This window comes from Cibotium barometz, chromosome 2 (genome assembly GCF_041138505.1).
Source record: "Cibotium barometz isolate CiBa-2024 chromosome 2, ASM4113850v1, whole genome shotgun sequence".
Taxonomy (NCBI): domain Eukaryota; kingdom Viridiplantae; phylum Streptophyta; class Polypodiopsida; order Cyatheales; family Cibotiaceae; genus Cibotium; species Cibotium barometz.
The window spans coordinates 9,848,654-9,865,635 of NC_141047.1; positions in this window are offsets into that span (position 1 = coordinate 9,848,654).

Below are 16,982 nucleotides of genomic sequence, written 5' to 3' on the forward strand. Positions count from 1 at the left end.
GACATGTTTCATAACAAACAACCTTTCATTATCCTCATTGTTTCTGCTCGAGGATGCATAGTTGTTTTGCTGCAATTTCCCATTTTGCATGTCAGCCTGCTTCTTATAACAATCTACCTGCACATGTCCAGGCTTACCACAATCTTGTAAACAATCTTGTAGTATTATTTTGCTACATGCCAAATCTTGTAACCCACCTTAATTATGTTGCTCCTTCACCATGATCAATCCCATTTTAGATTGTTAACACTTTTGACCAAGAAAATTCAATTCCAAATCCTTAATCACCCACCAAGACACTTCACCTTTAAGCTATTAGCCATCTTCACACTGAAAATTGACTTCCCCGCCGTGATCTTCAATCCAAGCTCATGCATAGCCTCTTTAGTAATGATGCAAACTTGAGCTTCCCCATCAATATAGACCTTTCTCACCTTCCCATGAATCCAAACATAAAAAATAGGTAACATATCAGACATCTTATTCAATTGAACAACATTAGCATGAGGCAATTTGAATCTGACTCTTTTTGTTGAGATATCGAGCTCATCTAGTGAGGCGATGGACACTGATGACCCACCTGGGGGATAGGCCCCACACTTACACCACTGGCATGGTTGGTGAGATCATGGGTGATATGCGGTCAGTGGGATGACAGGCTATGTGATAGCTATTCTAGAGACTGGCATAGTTATAGCGCCAGCTCATTTAGTTGGGTTCACACTATAGAGAAACCTAGTATGTATTTGGTTGAGTACCTTTTCATAGTGTGTACTCTTATCTTTGTATATGGTGTGTTGATGAGTGTTGAGTGAAGAAGAAGAAGATTTTCAGCCTCTCTCTTTTAGGGTTTTGTGAGTGTGTGTGTGCTTACAAGAGCTCAAACTCTCTTCCCCTTGCATCTTTTCATGGTATCAAAGCCTGGTTCATGCTAAGGGCTGAGCTACAAGCAAGAGAAGCACAGGAAGCGGTACGAGGGTAAGAGCTACATCTACTCTTCCCTATTTGTGTTGGCGAGACTACACCCTTGTCGGGAGCTCTACAGGAGGAACCGGCGAACGATCTCTAATTGAGGAGCTTTCTTTGCAGAAGTAAAGCTATAGGGCAACTATATAGTTCTTTCGAACTCCATTTTTTAGGCCAGAAATGCATTTTGGGCGCGTTAAGACCTCCGTTTTTCGAAAGCATGCATTTTTTAGCACTGCGGGTAAGTCATCAAGTCTCTGCAGAACTCTGTTTTAAGAATTGCAGGAAGACAGATTGGTTGTGCAGACATTGTGTGTGCTACAAGGAGGTCAACATTTGCCATTGGGTGTATATATGCATGTTGAGGTCACTGGTTGTGACATTTGAGTGTAGTACAGTACCGCTGCAGAAAATACAGCAGTTTGTGCAAGACAAACCAGAGTGCTATTTCTGGTAAATTTATGTGTCTGCTGGCAAGATGTCAAATGATGGCATAAACCAGATTATTGCTGAGAAGCTTGATAAGAACAACTTCCATGCTTGGAGGTTCAGGCTGACAAATTTCCTGATGGGAAAGGGATACTGGGACTATATAGAAGGTGAGCGTAAAGAGGCACCGGAGATACCGGAGATCAATCTGACTACCGGAGATCAATCTGACTGCTGGAGATGTGAAAGAGTTCAAGGATTGGAACCAAGGAGCCAGAAAAGTTATGTATTGGCTCTCTATCAGTATAGAGGACACCATGATTGGGCACATACAGGATGCCAAGTCCCCCAAGGAGGCGTGGGACACCTTGGTAAAACTCTATGAAACGAATACTAAGGCACGAAAGATACAGTTGAAGAATGAACTTCATACTGTGGAGAAAAAGAGTATGTCTGTGAATGACTATGCATTGAAGATAAAGGGTATTATGGAATCCCTTGCATCTATTGGAGTTTCAGTAGATGATGATGATAAGGTGAAAGTCTGTCTACATGGTCTCGGGCCACAATACAAGGCGTTCAAGACATCTATTCAGACTCAAGAAAACATTCCCAATTTCACAGATTTGGTGTCTATGTTGATTATAGAAGAGAAGAGCTTGGGTGAAGACCAACAGTCTTCACAAAATAAAAACAGTTCAGAGCAACATGCCTTCTACACAAGTTCAAGAAGAGGACGAGGTAGAGGAGGCCGTGGACGCAGCCAAGGAGGTGTCCGTACAGGTAATCAGAATTATGGCCAGCAGTAGCAATAACAATAGTCCCAGAATTCATAACAACAACAACACGCAGGTGGAAGAGGCCAATTCAGAGGTAGGGGAGTCAAAGAGGTCGTGGAAATTGGCAAAGGCAATATAACGATACACGTGGATGCTTTTATTGTGATAAGCCTAGACATGTGTAGGCAGATTGTTATAAGAAGCAGGCTGACATGCAAAATGGAAAATTGCAGCAAAACAACTATGCATCCTTGAGTAGAAACAATGAGGATAATGAAAGGTTAATTGTTATGCAACATGTCGTTAATGCCATGTCTGAAAATGTTGAAGCATCACATAAAGATGATGTATGGTACGTTGATTCAGGTGCTTCGAACCACATGACAAGTCATGGGGAGTGGTTCAAGGAGATGAAAAACCTTGAAAGACCAGGTTTTGTGGAAAATGGGGATGACACTGCTCATCTAATTTCCCATGTTGGAGATGTGCCATTGTCTATGCAGGATGGCAAAGTGAAGTACCTTGTAGATGTACTTCATGTTCCGAACATAACAAAGAATCTAGTTTTAGTTGGCCAGATGATTGAGCAGGCTTTGCAGGTTTGGTTTAACCCTCGTGGTGGTTGTTATGTTGAAGACTTTAAAGACAAGTGCAGGTTGGTTGTTGCAGAAGGCAACAGAGTGGGTAGAATGTTTACATTGAATGTAAACATGCGTGAAGTGAGTGCTACGATGTTTGCAAATGGTTCAAGAATTTTTACAGACATAGATATTTGGCATAAAAGAATTGGACATGTGAATGTGCAGAGAATGAAGTCTATGCAGACTAAAGAAATTGTGACAGGGCTGCCAAAGTTTAAAGTTGAAGGTATACAGAAAATATGTGAAGCATGCCAATTTGGAAAGCAAACAAAGCATGTATTTCCACGTGACAGAAATGTATTTCCATGTGAAGCATGCCAATTTGGAAAGCAAAGCATTCAGATGTATAGGGTCCTACGAAGACCATGTCTATGGGAGGCTGCAGGTATTATGTGACATTTATTTGATGACCACACAAGGAAAGTGTGGGTATACTTCATGAAGGAGAAGAGTGAGGTGTTCACTCATTTTCAGAATTTCAGAGTTATGGTTGAAAAGCAAACAGGGAAATATGTAAAGTGCCTAAGGTCAAATGGAGGGGGAGAGTACTTCTCCAATGAGTTCTCTGAATTTTTGAAGAAGAATGGTATTCGGAGACAGTTTACATGCAGATATACTCTGCAGCAAAATGGAGTTGCTGAGCGAAAAAACATGCACATTGCTGAGATTGCTGCGCGAGCATTGATGGGGAAAGAAGAATATGCCGCATAGCTATTGGGCTGAGGCTGTTTCTACAGCAGTTTACATCATGAACAGGACTCCAACTGCAGCCATACATGATGTAACTCCAGAGGAGAGGTTTACTGGCAGAAAACTTGATTTGTCTCATCTAAAAGTCTTTGGATGCATTGCATATGTGCATGTGCCAGATGAGCTGAGAACTAAGCTGGATCCAAAAGCTAAAAAATGTGTGTTTATTGGGTACTCCCTTGAGTAAAAGGAATACAGGTGTTATAACCCTACTACACGTGAGTTGAGGGTAAGCAGGGATGTTGTTTTTGATGAGATGAGTAGCTAGTATGCTGCTGAAAAAGAAGCTGTTGGGGCTGATGTGAGTGGAAATGTGGTTGCACAGAATGCAAGTCAACAATCATAGTCTTTGAGTGGACAAGGAGAGTCCTCATCTAGTGGTCCAGTTGATAGACCATGGAGTGGTAGGCTACACCATAATACCAGTCCTGCAAACGTGATTAGTACATCACATAAAGGTAAAGAGAAAGTGGTTGAGCCCCTTAGTATGCCTGACATTTCTGTAGGGCATTCTCATTTTGATGGAGAGTCTAGTGGCTCAGAGATGAGCCTTGATGATGAGAAGATTGGGATACCAGCTATGAGAACACCTGGTGTAAAGAAGGCTATGGAAGCCATGAATACAAAGCTGCAAAGATCTGGGAGAGTAAAGAATCCTGTGCTGCAGAGGTTTACCTATGATGGTTATGTGGCACATCACTATGCATACATGGCAAAAGTTGTACAGGTTGTTGAGCCCACATGCATTGATGAGGCTATTGGAAATGTGTGTTGGGAGAAAGCTATGGATGAGGAGATGGATGCACTATATGGAGACTTGGGATTTAGTGCAATTGCCTGAAGGCAAGAAAGCCATTGGATGCAAGTGGGTGTACAAAGTAAAACATAACAGTGATGGAAGCATAAGCAGGTACAAGGCTAGATTGGTAGCCAAAGGATATGCCAGACATATGGCATTGATTATGAGGAAACTTTCAGCCCAATTGCCAAGATGGTAACAATGAGAGTTGTGATAGCAGTGGCTTCATCAAAGCAATGGTCTTTACATCATATGGATGTAAAGACCACTGCTTTGATGAAGCCACTGCTATGATGGCAACAGTGAGAGTTGTGATAGCAGTGGCTTCATCAAAGCAATGGTCTTTACATCAGAGTTGTGATAGCAGTGACTTCATCAAAGCAATGGTCTTTACATGAGAGTTGTGATAGCAGTGGCTTCATCAAAGCAATGGTCTTTACATCAAATGGATGTAAAGAATGCATTCTTGCGCATGGGGATTTGCAAGAAGAGGTGTATATGTTGCAACCACCTGGTTATGAGGATGTGAGTCACCCCGAGCATGTTTGCAGGTTGAAGAAAGCCTTGTATGGCTTAAAACAAGCACCAAGAGCATGGTCTGACAAGATTTTTGAATATCTTGTCACTATTGGCTTTCATGTAGAATATCATGAAAATCCCACTTTTAGCATTATTAAATGATATTCTATGAAAATACAAGGTGAGAGGCTAAAAATTCTTCTTCTTCTTCACACAAAAAAGAAACTCTTGGGTGCCTCAACCTTCTTTGAATCTCAACTTCTGCTGGCATATGTAGTTTCTTGTTCCTTAACCCTTCCAAGAACATCAAAATCAGCCTAGTTTAGCTTGATTTTTTCTCAATAGGGCACATACTATTCAAGTTCTTAATACTATTGATGTAGTCTCTCACTATTTTATATTCAAGTTGTTTGAATTATAAAGCTGAGTTACTAAGCTACGCTTGCACCAGTTTTAGAACATCTTATTGTGAACACTAGCTCTAAATCCTCCATAGTTTCTCTTTGGGAACATTCTAGCAATTGAAACCATAGCAAGGTGCTATTCTCTAGGATTAAGTTGAAAGCACCTATCTTAGTTTGAGGATCAATCACCCTTTTTATGGTGTACAAATCTATTTGAAAGTAGCTAGATGGATGTAGGGATCTCCCATTCCATCAAACTTCAAAATCAGCTTGTTTATGAGAGAGGGTCTTATCCTACAATGACCATACTCTTCTTCCTCCATTAATTCCCTAGTAGGTCTAATTAATGCTAGAATGGAATTGACGTTTCTTCTTGTTTATGGGTTTATGTGAGTTTTGAACTTAGTTTCTATCGGTTTTAAAACCAGCTCAAGGGCCATTGTGCTTAGGTTCCATCCTACTTGATTATAGGATAGTCCCATATATCCATAGGATGACACCCCAAAAGATGCTTCTCTTGGTTGTTCAGGGGGTATAATGCTTGAATGCATCGTCGACTATCCATATATTGGTGCTCCATGAGCAATTGGTATACTTGAGGCCCTATAATCTTGGCTCTTAACTCTCTCGCTTCCTTGTCTCCTAGCTAAGTTGGCACTATTGGTTTAACTAGGGTTACTGACCTTCTTTCCACCAAAGGCTCTTGCATAATAGTCCTCATCCCTGTGTGAGAGCTAAATGTTCCTCCTGTATATTGGGTCTAATGTGGAGGCTCACCTTGACTACGATTTATTTCCCTTGTGGAGTAAAAAGAAAAATCTCTCCTTGTCTTGCTACACTTCCTAGTCTCGAGGTGATTTCCTGAGGAGAGGTCCTTACTTCACTTGGCCTCAAGATCCTATGTTCTATGTCCATATTGGAAGGGAAAACTCCCTTGCCTAGATCTCTCCGTCCTTGTCATTTCCTCGGCCACTCTTGAGATGTATGTGTTACCGTTATCATCCTTCTCACTTCCTCAGCAGGATGTGTGTGTTACCATCCTCGTCTGTATATGTTGTTTGATCACCTGCAAGATAATAACACCTATTGACTAGAGGTGCATTCATAACTTTGTGGTTTCCCTTTGCATCCCTTTGTGTTGGTGATGTTGAAGAGGTTACCATGGGCATCCTAGTACTGGCCCTATGTCGCCATGATTAACTCTAAATCTCATCAGAAATAATTTGTTTATCACATTTAGAGGTTGATGCATGATTGGCTCCATGCGAGCTCTTGAACTCTCAAGGACTCTATGAGGTCCTTATGCCCTTGTTGTCACACCACAAATGGTCGTATATACTCAAGGAGTCTTGAGTAGGGATGTACATATTTCCCTCTAGGTTTACATAAAACTCATTTTTGACACGTGAAGCAATTATAAATTTTGGGTTATCTAAGATCTCTAGCTCACACCCTAGCAGAGCTAAAAGTGACCATCGCTCTCCAAGAGCCCCATATACATTTCATTTATTGATGTTTGAGTACATACTTATTTCTTGACATTCTCATTGACAATGACTCACCTCTCTCTAGTAGGACAAGCTACTTGAGCTCTCTTAGTCCTTCTTGATGATTCACCCATGAATACTTGATGCTCACCCAACTCCATTCTCACTTGTGGAAGCTCTACAAGGTTTATATCCCATAGTACTGATCTAGTCTCTTCTATTTGTGGACTCTTGGTCTACTTCCAAACTAGTGTCTAGAACAATGAGGGAGATCAATTATACTCATGGTATTATACTCATGGTCTGGTACCACATCCTAATGTGGAGTCTTGTATTCAAAGATAGGTTTAGAATAGGATTGGGCAATGATTCAACCTGATCGTAAATATATAAGCACTTGATCCAACACCAAAATTTCTTGTGGAAATTCTTTTTATAATGATTTTATTATTTTTAGGCTTTTTATAAACTTTTTTGGTCTTTTTATAATGTTTTTTTATACTTTTCAAGGATTTTAACAAGAAAATAACAAACACAAAAGAAAAGAAAAACCGTGCAAGATGCATATATATAATGAAATTTTGAATTTTTTTTATTTTTTCTCATTTTTTCCACTCTCTCAAATCCAGTCAGATCAGGATGACAGATGGACATTTGGAAATTATGAATTCTTTTTATTTTTTCTTGTTTTTTCCATATATATAATGAAATTATGAATTTTTTTTATTTTTTCTTGTTTTTTCCACTCTCTCGAATCCAGTCAAATCAGGATGACAGATGGACGATTTGGAAATAAAATGATCTGAACAAGGTGCGATCTAAAAAAGCAATGAGATCTCATTAGGAAATCTAGTGATCCCAATATTTAAATGATCTAAGGATTGGATCGATGGTCTTAATATAGGTGCAATTTGGATGTCAAAGGATCTAGAGATAAGATCGACAACAATCGGGAAAGTTCTACGATTTGACATGGGAATCTCCTAATCTGGAAAAGGTAACGATCTGAAAGGTAGGTGATCCAAACTCTAAGTAATCTACTTTGGGACAATCATGAGATAAGATTGGCGATTCCACGATCTGAGAACAAGATAGGCGATCGAGACTCTTAAGTAGAGATCGATGATCGAGATCGAATGCAGTTGGGTCAGTGATCTAGATTCGAGATTGGTGCATTTATGATTGTAGTAGGGGCACCATTTTTATGTACTTTTCAAGTCTTTACTCAACTTTTTACCCTCTTACAAGTGAATATTTGATTGGTACCTTGATACCCCCAACTTTATGCTTAGGTGTGTGGCTATAAAGATCATTTACCTCATACAATCCCTCATTAATCATTTTTAAGGCTCTAGTCAGTGATCTGGATGCAAAGTCGATGACCTGGTCCTTGTCAACAATCCAAAAATTCCAGAGAACAAAACACACAGCTTTTTCCATATTTTTTTATTTTTAAGGGTTTTTCTTAATGTTTTTTGCATTTTTTGACATGATAGGGTTGCTTTAGTGACACTCTAATATCATGATTTTTAACTCAATTTAACAAAAAAATAACTACAAAGATTAATCTCTTGATTAAGCTAATCTTTGCTAAAAATGTAAAAAATGCTATTGTACGCTTTATCTAAGGATAATGCTCATAGTCATGGATGGTGAAATCAACAAAGTGAAAAGATAGCCTACCTCAATTACACTCATGAGAGCTTTCTCTTGATTCTACCACTCCCATGAGACAAAGAATTGAATAAATTATGCAAGCAGAGAGTTATTTTGAGGCTAACAATGGAGGCATTGCAAAACATGTTAAGGTTGCCCAGAGTGAGCCATGTATGAATTAAACACAATGCCACAGAGGTTAAAAGGATAGCCTTATCTAGCTCCACTAAATTAACAAAGCCTCATTAGATCGATGTTAGGCTACCTTACCTAGACACCCTGTCTAAAGCAATGTGCACATATTTCTCTTTTTACAAGCCAAACCATTTCATAGAAGTAGACACGGGTGTACTCTACGGAGCTTATAAAGTGCAAGATGTAGAGGCCTCCCCTCTTCTATCACCACACAGTGAGGGCAAAGAAATAAAAGGCCCCTCTTCCAGCACCACACAAGACACCACCACTATACATGGCATGCAACAGAGCATAGTGCAACAAGGACCAAGTGAGTTTGAGAGAATGCAAGTAGTGCAACAGACCATGGGATCATTTTCCCCCAATTAAAGAAGCCTATAGAATGAACTGCCTAAGTGCTAGACCCATGCTCTAACTAGACAACCGTACATCTAAGCTGGATGTATCAAGTCGATCTAACACTTTGCGGCTTACCTTTCCCAACTTCATAATTTACAAGCAAAAAGGGCCATAGAAGTACACCAATCTTGTAAGAGCAAATAAGATTTATGTGAGGCTCAAATTCATGAAACCCTGAAATCCAAAGATCCATTGATTACAACCATTAGAGAGATGGAGAGGATGCATTTAGAGGCACAATTAAAGTCTATTGCAAAGCTTCATAGGGTCATGACCCGACTCATGGTGGACAGCCAGGCCATTTTGAACATAAAATACCTTTAAAGCCATTCCGACATTGTAGATAGAGAAACAGAATGCCTTGGGACACTGCAGATAGAGAAAGAGAATGCCTTGCAAACTTTTCATGAGTAACAGGCCAAGGTCAACCACCTTAAGGGGCTAACAAAAAATCTACAAATGCCTTGCATGCAACTCAGATCAGCAAAAAAGATTCTATCATAAGAAGCTTACAAAGAAAGAGTTAGCAAAAGAAAGTGCCCAAGTGCTCGCACAAGCGTGTCCTCAGCCAAGTCGATCGTGGTGGATGTTGAAAAGGATCAATTGAACCTGGAGGTGGCAATCCACTTGCCTAATATGGTGTTACATCAACATAGCCCTGCCCAATACCTCCACTTGTTAGCTCTATAGGCTATGTCACGTATGTTTATATATCATTGATATGCTTTAGAAGTTGCTTCTATTCAGATCTTTGTAGAAAGGTGCTAGCTAATTACATGCACCTAGTAAATATGATGATCTTCAAAGGGGACATATATTTAGAGCAATCAACAAATATATACAATCAAAGAATTCATCCAATGGTGTCAAATTATCATACATCGTGTGCAATTTTAAGGAATCCATGTGTAGAGGCTAATGTAGAGCAAATCATTCTAAATATAGATCAATTTGTAGAGCCTGTTTCCATGGTGGATGTAATTATGGACCATGCGGTGACATGGATTCATGAAGAGGACATAGCAGACTTGAGGGCCACATACAAGGCATTGCAAGCTAGCCCATTGTCTACCACCTATGACCCAATCGGTGTGGTAGTCCTTTATCACCACAATGTGGCACATATTGAAGAGCAAAAGGCACCAATGCACTATTTTTCACTACATTGCAAATGGCCTACCCTACCTTTGATTTTTCACTACCATGCAAATGGCCTAGCTAATTTATTCTTTAAGGTTTTCATCTTTTAAAAAATCAAAGACCTATTCTCAATTCAAATGAAGCTTCTCATGAAGCATTTCTCTAATCTAAAAGTAATTTCTATGCTTGTCTAATTGGAGGCCAAAATAATGGCTTTTAATACTTTTATGCTATTTAATTTATGGTAAAATTAAGAATCAATCCATAATTGGATAATGATCCAATTAGTGGTTATTATAGTCACATGAATAATACTAAACTTTATTCTTTCAAATTTATTGAGAATTATCAGTAATAGCAGAGCGAAGCTATGGTAAAATTTCTGAAAAATAAACACATAAATCATCTTCATTTATATTATGAAAAGAGGACTTCCTACCACATTCTAGGATTAATCATCCTAGATTAATTGAATGATTCTCATTAGAATCATGAAAATTTTAATTTTTATGTTTATGCATAAATAGTAATTAGCAGAGGAGGCATTTGTAGTAATTCATTTTTAATGTTAAAAGAGGAATTCCTATGACATTTAGAAATTCCATCATTGAGATGGGAAAAGAGAAATTCCTAGCATATTGAAATTAATGAGTATTTTAATTAAATTCAAAGATAAAATTTAAAAGAGGAATTCCTATGACATTTGGAATTCCATCATTGAGATGGGAAAAGAGAAATTCCTAGCATATTGGAATTATTGGATAATTCATTTAAATTCAAAGATGAATTTTAGATAAATTTATTTTATCTATGAGAAATATTTAAATGTTAAAATAGGAATTCCTATGACATTTGGAATTCCATCATGGGAAAAGAGAAATTCCTAGCATATTGAAATAATGGATATTTTATTTTAGATGAATTTATTTTATGAGAAATACTTGACGAAAAAAGAGGAATTCCCATAACATTGGAATGCAAATAATCAAATGCAAAAAGAGGAATTCCCATGGTATTTGAGATCCAAGAAATAGAAATGGATGTGGATGTGAATAATGAGATGAGAGGATATGTGAAAGGGTGAGATGGGAAGTACATGGATGTATGGATGTGGATGTGAATAATGAGATGATTGAAAAATGATTATTCTTGAATTTTGGTTGAAAAGCATTGAAGAAGAAGAAGAGAATGAAATAGATCATACTCCACCTACGAGATGAGGACATCTCACGTTTTTTAAGTGAGGTAAGATTCCTCCCTCCAGCTTTTGAGGTGTACAGGTGTAAGAACCTCCCCTTATGATCTTGTAATTATTCCCCTCTTTGAAATAAAAGAAAGATTCTATTTAACCCTGTTTTGACCTAGAGAGAGCTAGAGAGAGATAATCCAAATTTAAGATATTTTTGGATATAAAAATCCTCCTAGTGTCTAAAATGGTTTCCCTTGAAACAAAAATTCAAAAAGAACTTTCCAATGTGCAATTGGAATTAATTGAAAAGAAGTATAAAGGACCTTAGCCTAAGGGTCTAGATTTTCAGAAATTTTTGGATTATGGTCCAATTAAGGTTCCTATAGACCAATAGGATCAATCCAAGTGTGGGGAGGAGATAAATCCAATTTATAAAAGAAAAACCCCCAAAAATGAGTAAATGCTCACATAAGATGAAGAGTTGACTAAGGACAAGGTTTATTAGTTAAAAAACTATGAGTATTACTAAAAAAATGAGATATTTTGGGTATAATGATTCAATTTTGACACCTTGGTAAGAAGAAGGGAGCTCTTCAAGGAGGCGCCTATTTCACTTGTGTGGTGGAGTTTTAAACTCAAAAATATTATGATATTTTTCTCTCTCCTCTCTCCTAGATCAAACCAAATCAAAAGGGAGCCAAACTAGGTCCAAATCTTGTCCAAATTCAGCCAAACTGAACCTGGAAAATTCTAGAAACTAGTTGGACTTGTGGTTAGAGGCCTTCCTCACCTATAAATAGATCCTTAGCCCTTTGTAAAAAAAATATGAGAACTATACCATGCCAGTATTATACTGAAATAATGATATTTTCTATTATCCTAAAATCCTCTACAATTTGAAGAGATTGGAGCTTCTCCCTCTCTTCAATATTCCTTGGAGACTTCATCAACATACCAAACCAATTGATTGGCTGGGGAAATCAAGTAATTTAGGAGGTAAAGTGTGGATTCTTGTCTTCTTTTTCTTAAATCTCCAAATGTTTCTCTTCTCAACCCCTCTCAAGCTTGAGAAGCATTAATTTGAATGGCTTTTGAATACTATTGAAGTTCTTTAATGTATTGTAATGAAGAAATATATAAATTTTCATTTATGCTTAATTTATTAAGCATTTCTCTCTCTCCCCCAAAGAATGGTCATTCCTATGACCTATTCTCAATTCAAATCGAGCTTCTCATGAAGCATTACTCTAATCTAAAAGTAATTTCTATGCTTGTCTAATTGGAGGCCAAAATAATGGCTTTTAATACTTTTATGCTATTTAATTTATGGTAAAATTAAGAATCAATCCATAATTGGATAATGATCCAATTAGTGGTTATTCTAGTCACATGAATAATACTAAACTTTATTCTTTCAAATTTATTGAGAATTATCAGTAATAGCAACGAAGCTATGGTAAAATTTCTAAAAAATAAACACATAAATCATTTTCATTTATATTATCAAAAGAGGACTTCCTACCATAATCTAGGATTAATCATCCTAGATTAATTGAATGATTCTCATTAGAATCATGGAAATTTTAATTTTTATGTTTATGCATAAATAGTAATTAGCAAAGGAGAAATTTCTAGTAATTCATTTTTAATGTTAAAAGAGGAATTTCTATGACATTTGGAAATTCCATCATTGAGATGGAAAAAGAGAAATTCCTAGCATATTGGAATTAATGAGTATTTTAATTAAATTCAAAGATAAAATTTAGATACATTTATTTTATCTATAAGAAATATTTAAATATTAAAAGAGGAATTCCTATGACATTTGGAATTCCATCATTGAGATGGGAAAAGAGAAATTCCTAGCATATTGGAATTATTGGATAATTCATTTAAATTCAAAGATGAATTTTAGATAAATTTATTTTATCTATGAGAAATATTTAAATGTTAAAATAGGAATTCCTATGACATTTGGAATTCCATCATGGGAAAAGAGAAATTCCTAGCATATTGAAATAATGGATATTTTATTTTAGATGAATTTATTTTATGAGAAATACTTGACGAAAAAAGAGAAATTCCTATGACATTGGAATGCAAATAATCAAATGCAAAAAGAGGAATTCCCATGGTATTTGAGATCCAAGAAATTAAATGGGAAGAGGAGGAAATTTTAGTATAATTCAATTTATGATTATTTACCAAAAGTGGAAATATGGGTAGAATTGATTTCTACAAATCCCATGAATTCTTTAATTCAAAAGAGGAATATTGAATATAATTCAATTGAGGAATTGAGAAGGAATATGGAAATAGTCGAGAAAAAGAACCTTTGATTAGGCCAAACAATTGGTAGAAATTTAGAAAAAGTCCCATTATCGGTATCAAACTAGAAAAAGCTATTAAAAAGTAATAGCATGTGAATGGATGTGATAAGATGTGTATGGGATGTGATAGGATGTGAATGGATGTGATAAGATGTGTATGGGATGCGATAAGATGTGAATGAATGTGATAAGATGAAAATAGGATGTGATAAGATGTGATGTAATGAAATGGATGTGGATGTGAATAATGAGATGAGAGGATATGTGAAAGGGTGAGATGGGAAGTACATGGATGTATGGATGTGGATGTGAATAATGAGATGAGAGGATATGTGAAAGGGTGAGATGGGAAGTACATTGATGTGTATGTGGATGTATGGATGTGGATGTGTATGTGGAAGAATGAATGTGGATGTGTATGTGGAAGAATGGATGTGGATGTATGGATGTGGATGTGTATGTGGATGTATGAATGTGGATGTGTATGTGGAAGAATGGATGTGGATGTGTATGTAAAAGAATGGATGTGGATGTGCATGTGAGAGGATGTGACGTCGAATGTGAGTAAATGGATGAGATGTAATGTGATGTGAATCGGGATGTAAATGAATGAGATGTGATGTCATGTGAATTGGGATGTGAATGAATGATATGTGATGTGAATGGATGAGATATGATGTCATGTGAATCAGGATGTGAATGAATGATAGGGGATGTGAATGGATGAGATGTGATGTCATGTGAATTAGGATGTGAATGAATGATATGTGATGTGAATGGATGAGATGTGATGTCATGTGAATCAGGATGTGAATGAATGATAGGGGATGTGAATGGATGAGATGTGATGTCATGTGAATCAGGATGTGAATGAATGATAGGGGATGTGAATGAATGATAGGGGATGTGAATGGATGAGATGTCATGTCATGTGAATCAGGATGTGAATGAATGATATGTGATGTGAATGACTGAGATGTGATGTCATGTGAATCAAGATGTGAATGAATGATAGGAGATGTGAATGGATGAGATGTGATGTCATGTGAATCGGGATGTGAATTAATGAGATGTGATGTGAAATAGATGTGATGAGATGTGATGTAAATTGGGATAGATGTGAATGGATGATATGTGATGTGAATGAATGTGATGTGATGGGATGTGAATCGGGATAGATGTGTATGAATGGATAAGATGTGAATGAATGTGATATGATGAGATGTGAATATGGGTAGATGCGAGTGGATGAGATCTGATGAGGATAAATGAGAAAAGATGCGATGAGATGGAAAATGATGTGATTGGATGAGAATGGGAATACATATGAAATGGATGTGGATTAAGTAATGTGGATTGATGTGTAACAATGTGGAAAGACGAGAGTTCGTTATAGAAACTGTATTTATGATCTATTTTTAAATGACTGTTTTATGTCAAGAATGCTGGGGAAGCATTTTGACTGTCTTGTGATTAAGGTCGTGGAGACCTAACTAATAAAGTTGCAACAACAACTGACGTAGAGTTAACGGAGGACGTCTCGCATAGCAAGGTCGGCCGAGGTCTTGACCAGCCTCAGTTCGATTTAAATGGTGATCTTCCGGTACGGTGGATGAGGGACCAAGGAAGCGGCCTATGAGTGAAGCGCTAGGTCACCTACGAAGGATCCTAGAGGGTGCTGACCATACGGTGCTCGGGCTCTGGGTCGCCCGAAGATACCCACACGTGCGTCAGGGAAGATATTGGAACAAGGAGTAAGAGTTGTTTTCTAAAATCGGGCATGGATCTGGTTGATTGACCTTGTTGGTCCTCAACCGATGAGTCCATGGCTCTTTTATATGGAGCTGTTGGTTGATCTTACTGATCTTCAAAACGGAGATTCCATCTTGATTTTTATAAGTGATTATATTGTTGAGTACTATGAGCTAGGAACTATTGAAAAGGCCCCTGAGGGACAGGTTGTGAGCGTTCTAGTTGCCAATGATGCCATAGGTACACCGATGAAGGAATGATTGGAAATTAGGATTCAACCGGATATTTTGGAGGATTATGATCAGTGACACTATGGTTTCATTAAATAATTATTTTAAAGATAGCTGAATCTGTGAAGAAGGCAATTTTATATTGGGTGTGTAAGTGGTGTGACTAGCATTAAATTTGCATGAATATCCAGCTAGGGGGCCTAGGAACTCTTTTCCCTGGTACCCGGGAGACAAAACCTAACCAAATTCTTAATTGGATCCCATCACTACAGTGGTTGGACGGTTGGCTAACCCATGGGACTGGGTGGGGTTAGGCTGGACTGATGGATTCATAAAATGAGACTCAATTCTGTTATAGTACGATAGATGAAGTAAATCCCAGATAGTAATTGTTCTATGGAAAAAGAATCAACGATTGTGCCTCTTGATGGGAAAAAAAGCGTTGGTTTCTATGATCCAAGTGCAAGTTTCTTCCTTGATCTGACCAAGAGACAGGTTTGGTCGGATCAGTTTGGTCAGTAATGACCCTAACTACGTCGCCCATGCTTTTTGGGCGAGGGAAGTTTTTCCGGGTTCAGTTTTTGAAGAACCGAGGGATTAGTCTCTTGTTTGGATATCCATGGGCAAGGCCCCGCGAGTGAGGGATCCTGCCGTGCGCAAGGAGTGCTACTCCCGCTGCTAGCACCCCCGAATTCGATGCGCGGAGGGGGCAAGAATCTTTCAACCCACCCTTCCTTCAAGCCCATCACCTCCTCCTACCTCCAGTTCATACTACAGAGAAAGTACCCTCCTGGAAACAAATAGGTCATACATGGACTTAGCTTTCACCCAACATGCCTGCCCTCCCCCCTCCCCCAATTGAGAGATTTATTTGGATGTGTCAATGATGATGCTTGGTGTAGGTGCTTGCTATTGTAAGTGCCTATGTATGCAAGGCATGCTTGTGAAGTGCAAAGCCATTGTAAGTAAAGAAGCCTATCATGCATGGTCTCCTCCATGTAAATGCTCCAACTATGTGCTTGTGTGTAGCCTCCTCCATGTAAATGCTATGTGCTTTTTTTAACTCTTCTTTCTTTGACATTTTAGGGTGAAAAAAATGAGGGCCATTAGGGGAAATATGGACTACAAAAAGGGCCTTGTAAGGATTAGCTTAAGTTGCTAATTTTTTGGGTTTAGAATGCTAAACTTGCCTCCATACTAGGGGACAAGCTAATGAATACCCTACTTTGGGTCCCTTTATAGACTAGTAACTCCTAGATCCTCTCCTATTCTTACTCTAGGGTCCACTCACTTTCTCTTAGATCCTCTCCTATTCTT